The 7,500-nt window shown below is 38.9% G+C and overlaps 1 protein-coding gene across 1 annotated transcript in view; it reads left to right on the top strand.

The window, feature by feature from the left end:
- Nucleotides 1–2,537: 2,537 nt before the first annotated feature.
- LOC106871450 (CDC42 small effector protein 2) overlaps nucleotides 2,538–7,500 on the top strand; it is a 38,054-nt gene continuing 33,091 nt past the window's right edge. Inside the window, exon 1 of the mRNA XM_014917921.2 lies at nucleotides 2,538–2,838. The gene's annotated coding sequence lies outside the window, so the exon portion shown is untranslated. The remainder of the gene's footprint in view (nucleotides 2,839–7,500) is intronic.

Below are 7,500 nucleotides of genomic sequence, written 5' to 3'. Positions count from 1 at the left end.
TGGGGTACTGAAAAGTTTTGGGCCTTAAGGCTATCGTGAAAGGCCTGGCTGGAGGCCCAACCCTCAGAGTTCTTTTACAGGACTCAGAAAAACTGAAGGATTGCTGCAATAAGTGTGTGAATCTGAGAGGGGAATATGTAGAATAAAATCATAAATTAACTGATCCTCCTCCTGTATTTTCTTTTACCCAAAGTCATGAACTTTCCAGCACCCCCGTCGTGTGTGTATATAAGGAGGATATTGAGGATGGGATGGACTGGCAAAGTGTTTAATGAAGAAGTGATGATGCAGGCCTTGGTAAATAGGAAACTGCTTTGTGAGATAAGAGCCAAGCAACTGAGGTTTCTTGGTCATGTGATGAGGAAAGAGGACCTGGAGAATTTAGCAAAGACCGGAAAGATTGAAGGGAAAAGAAGAAACAGAGGAAGAAGAACGATACTTGTGTCAAGCCCGATGAACTGGTTGGAAGAAAGACGCACTAAACATCAGGAAGTGGGAAATATTCCTTTCGATAATATCAATACAATTACAAAACATCTTTGTAGACAATAGTTTCTGTTTGGTTGACACTAATTTTAAAAATTATTGGCATCCGTTGCTCTACTCATTGTGACGTATAACTGACCATGTGTAAAGATCGGAGTGGGTGAAAATATACACCTACACGATTTAAAGTCTGGGCCTTGTGCCTTGTTTGCTGGGAACGTGCGAACAGAATCTTTAGGAATCTGCCCATCTATGATGGGAAATAAAGGGATAGTATCACAAATCTAAACCCTCTAAATTCACAAACTATACGGGGGAGGAATCCAGAGTTAATCCTTGTCGCTGGAATTTTAATAAAAGAAAAAACATCAAAGGCGGTTTATTAATACAAAACTTGATATCCACTAAATAATCATACTTTTTCACATTTTTCCCTGATTACCTCTTTTGTAATCCTGAAAAACATCATGGCTATTGGTGCTGCCATTTGACCGTGAAAAGGGAACAGACAGACAGACAGACAGACGGACATAATGGCCATTATAGTAGGAAGTTGACTTACTTCCCTTTGCTTCTTTTATTAGTTCTCTCCCCCTTAATTTTTATTTACTTTTTTTATGCCTGTAAACTGAACAATTACCCTCAGTATCTACCAAATAATCATACTTCTTCACATTTTTGCCGCTAAAAACCTTACTGATTCCCTCCTACATAATCCTGAAAAAACATTGTGATCATTGGTCTAGCCATTTGACCATGAAGAGGGTACAGACACACAGACAGACAGATGGACATAACGCCCACTATAGTAAGATGCAGCCAGGTGATGTTGTGGTCTTCTCGCTGTGCCCTCCGTTTCTGTATGTCTAGATTCTCGTATTGGCTACAAACAAAGGTGGAAAACATGTCCTTTGTCTGAACGTAGCATCAAGTGTTCCTCTGAACTTACCACTGGAAGCAAGAAGACCACTGAGTGAAAGCCTCTCCAATTGTGACCATCCCGTCTTTTCAGTTGGCTTACTTGACAAATGCCAAGCAGTGAATGGCACACGCAAATGACATAACCATGTTCTGAGTCAGTGGATTTTAAACCAGGGTAGTGCCACTTAACTTGGTGGCACTGTGGGCTCACATGGAAGCAGAATGGGGTCGCTTTGGATGTTAAGCAGATTGTTCTTGGAAATAGAATATTTACCAAGTAATAAGCTTGCTTCTCAACGACATAGTTCTAGGTTCAATCCCACTATGTTGTACCTTGGGCAAGTGTCTTCTGCTGTAGCCTCGTTTCCAACCAAAGCCTTGTCAGTGGATATGGTAGACGGAAACTGGAAGAAGCCTGTCGTGTATATATATATATATATATATATATATGCGTTTGTCCTCCACCACCCTTGACAACTAGTGTTTGAGTTTACTTCTCTGTAACTTAGCAGTTTGGCAAAGGAGGCCGATAGAATAAGTACCAAGTTTATGAAAAAAAAGTATTGGGGTCGATTCATTTGTCTAAGAATTCTTCAAGCTAGTGCCCCAGCATGGCCACAGTTTAACGACTGAAATAAGTACAAGATGAAAGAAACAAAAAAAGTAAATAAATAAAAAAAAGACTATATTATTCAACGAATGGAAAATATTTAATTAAATTTAATTGCATTTTCTTTAACTTTTATCTTTTTTTATTTTCATTTTATTTTTTCTTTTACATATTTTGTATCTTTGCTTTTCTGTTTTTTTTGTCTTGGTTTGCATTTTTGTTCTGTTCAAATTCTCACTCCACTCCCTTTCGATCCACCCCCATCCCATCGCACGCGAACACACACACACACACACACACACACGTACATGTTCTAATTATACTCTTCCCGCTCCTCATCTCATCATCTCCTGCTTCCACACTTGTTCACTCATCCTACTTCCTCTGTTGCTTAATTCTTAGGATACTACTACCACTATTAGCAAACTCTCTCTTTCTCTCTCTCTCTCCCCCCTCACACATGCATACACACATCTAGAACTGCACACACTGACACACTCAAAACCAACTTCACACACGCACACACGCACACAGCCAAGTGCACACTCTCTCGCATACACAACCAAAGTATTGTCAAGCTGCCAGCGAACTTATAAGTTCTGTGACACAAGTGTTTATAGTATACAGGCACACGCATCGTACAGGCATCTATATATGCATGTTTGCGTGCGTGCGTGCGTGCGTGCGTGCGTGCGTGTGTTTATGTATATATCTATGACAAACAGTGAGGAGTCTTAACACGCTTTTAAAAAGTTATTCTAAAATGTTCACCTTGGATATGTTCTGTCTACTTCAGGATTAATAATGCCTGCGTTTATGAGGTAAGAATACAGATGGGGGCACAGACATTTTTAAATACTTCTTTGATGTAACACTTAAAAAAAAAGATTCACACTATATTCCTTAGTCATTGATGCTGTACATCTCTTACAGTCAAAATAATACTTCATAGGTCAGTGGTTCTCAACTGCTTTTTTTTTTTTTTTAAATCTAGGGATCCCTTTTATTACTGTTTTATTCCAGTGGACCCCACCCCACAGCCATTCCATGTTCATAAACTAGTTTTATAAATACTTCTTTCAAATTTCCTATTTTGCTTTTCATGTATTGTGTAGGTTGAACTCTGTTAAACGTGGTTCTCAACCACTTTTTCTTTTTTGTGATCTCTGGTGCCCTTTGATTACTGTTTTATTGATGGACCCTATCCCAGAGCCATTCCATGTTCATAAACTAGTTTTATAGAAACATCTTTCGAAATTCCTATTTTGCTTTTCACACATTCACTTATGTAGGTTGAACTATGGTAAAACGTGGTTCTCAACCGTTTTCTATCTATGAACTCTCTTTGAATACCATTTTATTCCGATGGACCCCCAGAGCCATTCCATGTTCATAAATTAGTTTTATAGAAACTTCTTTCAAAATTCCCATTTTGCTTTTCATGTATTATCTTGTGTAGGTTAAACTATGTAAAATATCAGAGAATAAAACCTGGCTGTTTCCTGCAATACATACCAATTACATACATCTAAAACTAAATCTTTTCAGGGGTCCTTAAAATATTATTGTGGCTTCCCAATTTACTATATTGCTTGCATGGACTCCCTTTGATTACTATTTTATTCCAATGGACCCCCATAGCCATTCCATGTTCATAAATTAGTTTTATAGCTACCTCTTTCAAAATGCTTATTTTACTTTTCACATGTTTACTTGTGTAGGTCGAACATTAGAGAAAGAAAAAGGAATTCAGCCATTTCCTGCAATGAATACATCTAAAGCAAAACTTTTTCCATGGTCCCTTAATATACTACATTGGGCACCCAATTTACTATTTTGCTTGCATGGACCCCCAGGGGTCATTTGGACCCCCAGTTGAGAACCACTGCCCTAGATTATAGATGTCATGTGTACCAGTTCACCAAGCTGTATTCCTAAATGCTATGTGTGTCAGTTGAGTTTATACTTATGTTAAGATGCTTTGTGTATCAAGTTAATTGATGCTATATATATATTACTTGCTAAAGCAATATACACACACACACATATATATATATATATATATATATATATTACTTACTTGCTAAAGCACTTCACTTGTAATGGAGTGAGTTCAGCGACCACTTTTCTACTCTGATCTTGACTCTGGGCTGTCTTTTCTGCTTCTCTCCTTTTGGATCCTTTCTCATTTCGGCCTCAGTACCCTGTCCCTAGTTATATTCCGCTGAGGTTGACTTTGTCTTTCAGCCTTTCAGGGTCGATAAATTAAGTACCAGTTGCGTACTGGCATCGATCTAATCGACTGCCCCCCCCCCCCAAATTTCGGGCCTTGTCCTCAGTTATGGTTTTGGATTTTGCTGCATTAAAAGAAGGCCTATCAGGGTTAATTTAATTGAATGAAACTCTTGAAGATGGTAGCATAGCATTGCAATTGAAAACTGAATACAAGAGTATAAAAGCAAGAAAAATAAAGTAGAAGAACAAATGTGGTGAATAACCAGGATGTATGGTAGAGTCATATGGTGTGGTGAATGTAGAGGGCAACATGTGGGGTATTACTGAAGCCTTTTGCTCTTCATGTAGTGTAGGACATTCAATGACTTTTCCATACTGTTCTCAAACCTGGGCTGTCTTTTTCCGCATCTCTCCCGTTGGATCCCTGCTTCTTCAGTCCTGCTGTGGTATCTGACTTCCAGCTGTCCTTTTGGATTTTGCTGCACTGAAGGAAGGCCTATCAGGGTTAATTTAATTGGATGAAACCCTTAAAGGTGGGGCTGCAGCATGGAAATAAAAAGAGAATAAACGAGTATAAAAGCAAGAAAAATAAACTAGAACAAATGTGGTGAATAACCAGGATGTATGGCAGAGGCACATGGTGCAGGGAATGGAGAAGGCAACATGTAATGTATTACAGAAGCAATTTGCTCCCCATGGAGTATAATGCATTTACTACATTTCTCTCCTGTTCTCAACACCAGGCTGTTTTTTTTCTGCTTCTCTCCAGTTAGATCTTTGCTTTTTCAGCTCTGCTTCAGTATCCTGCTTCCAGCTATCCTTTTGGATTTTGTTGCCCTGAAAGAAGGCCTATGCAGGTTAATTTAATTGATCGAAACCCTTGAAAGTGGTGTCATGGTATAGCAATTGAAAACTGAATGAAAGAATTTAAAGTGAGAAAAAATTCTAGAGGAACGGATATGGTGGATGTCAGGATATTTGGCAGAGTGACATAGTGCAGTGAAGGTAGCAGGCAGCATGTCATGTATTACTTACATAAGCCATCCTCTCCCTGTGGAGCATAGACCACCAACTACTTTTCTCCACCATTCAGGTGTGTCAAAGTAATTGCAGAGCAACGCGAGATGAAGTGTTTTGCTCAAGAATGCAATGCACCAGTCAGTCTAGGATCTGAAACCATGATCTTGCAACTGTGAGTGCAACATTCTATCAGTCACTTTTGCTGAACTGTTAAGTTACAGAGACATAAATACACCAACACCAGTTGTCAAGCGGTGGTGGTGGAGGACAAATACAGACACAAAGAGACTTAGCAGTTTGGCAAAAAAGACTGTCATAATAAGAACCAAGCTTTAAAAATTAGTACTGGGGTCGATTTGTTCGGTTAAAATTCTTTTAGGCAGTGCTCCAACATGGCCACGGTCTAATGGCTGAAATAAGTAAACGATAAAGGATATGAGGGGGCTGACAACGATGATGATGATGATGGTGGTGATGATGATATGAAGGTGATGATGTAATAAAGTTGATGTGGGGGCAGCAATCAAGAATGTGAGATGTGGCAAGAGAAAACAAAAAAAAAAAACTAAAAAAAGTAACTCTAAAAAGCAAAAGCAAAACAAAACAACCCCTCCTCACCAAAAAAAAAAAAAATAAAATATGGAAGGAAAAAGAAAAGCAACAAACAAAATGGTGATGGCTTTTGAAATGAAATGTTATTGAAAGATGCTTCACATTCCTCACCACAGAACCTGGAACTAATGAAGTGATATGGCTGGGAAATAAGAGCCTGATTCCTCTGTCTGTCTGTCTGTCCACCTCTCACCTCTCGTCAGTCGGCAACTTTACACCTGGTGGGTAGCTAAATCACCAGGGCTTGTCTCTCATCTGTCATCAGTCTGTAGATGTTTGGTGTATCATCGTCATCGGCATAATCATCATTGTTGTCATAATCATCATCATCGCTGTCATAATCACCATCATCACAATCATCATTGTTGTTGCTTTCGTTGTTGTCATTGTTGTCAAGATCATCATTATCACTGTCATCATAATCATCTTCATCATCATCATAGCTATCATTATTGTTTATCATCCTCATCATCACCATTGCCATTATCATCATCATCGTCTTTATTGTAGCTGTTGTCATCATCATCATCGTCCCCTTTTCCATGCTTGCACAGGTCAGCCGGAATTGGAATTTGTTGAGACAAATTTTCTACAGCTGGATGCCCTTCTTGTTGCTAATCCTCGCTTGTTTCCAAGCAAGCCAATATTTCTTGGTGGCCAGACATGTTTCCATGGAAGATTGGAAACAAATAACACTTGTTGACAATTATCATGAGATGTCAAGACAAGGAAGTACACACACAGATATACACACACATGTATATACATATCTATAAACTCATACACACACACACACACACACACACACCTATATATAATGTATGTATCTTTGTATTTGTCTCTCCACTGCTTGTTGGTTTGACAGATATTTGTCATTGTCTTGTTTGTTGTTAACACAACGTTTCGGCTGATATACCCTCCAGTCTTCATCAGGTGTCTTGGGGAAATTTCGAACCTGGGTTCTCATTCCTAAGGTATTTTTTGATGTTGTTATTATTATTATTATTAAGGGCATCCAGCTGTAGAAACTCTGCCAAATTTAGATTTGGAGCCTGGTGTTGCCATCCGGTTTCACCAGTCCTCAGTCAATTCGTCCAACCCATGCTAGCATGGGTTATATTGTCTGCAATCGAACTCAGAATAGCCCGTGCTCTTAACCACTATGCCATATGCTCGTGGGCGTAGTGGTAAGAGTGTGGGCTACTAACCCCAAGATTCTGAGTTCAATTCCAGGCAGTGACCTGAATGATAATAATAATAATAGTAACATCGAAAAATACCTTACGAATGAGAAACCGGGTTTGAAATTTTCCCAAGACACCTGATGAAGGCTGGAGGGTATATCAGCCAAAATGTTGTGTTAACAACAAAGAAGATGAGGACAAATATCCGTCGAATGTAAATAATGTAAATAATTCCTCATCTCTTAAATATAGAACTGTATTGTTGGTTTGTTTCCATCCTTGTAACTTAGTGATTTAACAGAAGAGAATAATAGAAAAGGTGCCAGCACCAAACTTAAAAATATGCAAGGGGGTCATGCAGAGGTAGCAAAAGTAGTGGAGCTACTCATATCAGAGAGAGAGAGAGAGAGAGAGAGAGAGAGAGAGAGAGAG

Source organism: Octopus bimaculoides, chromosome 23, assembly GCF_001194135.2.
Source record: "Octopus bimaculoides isolate UCB-OBI-ISO-001 chromosome 23, ASM119413v2, whole genome shotgun sequence".
Classification (NCBI taxonomy): Eukaryota; Metazoa; Mollusca; class Cephalopoda; order Octopoda; family Octopodidae; genus Octopus; species Octopus bimaculoides.
Note: the sequence above shows the minus strand (reverse complement) of the source record. Positions and strands in the feature narration are given on the sequence as shown.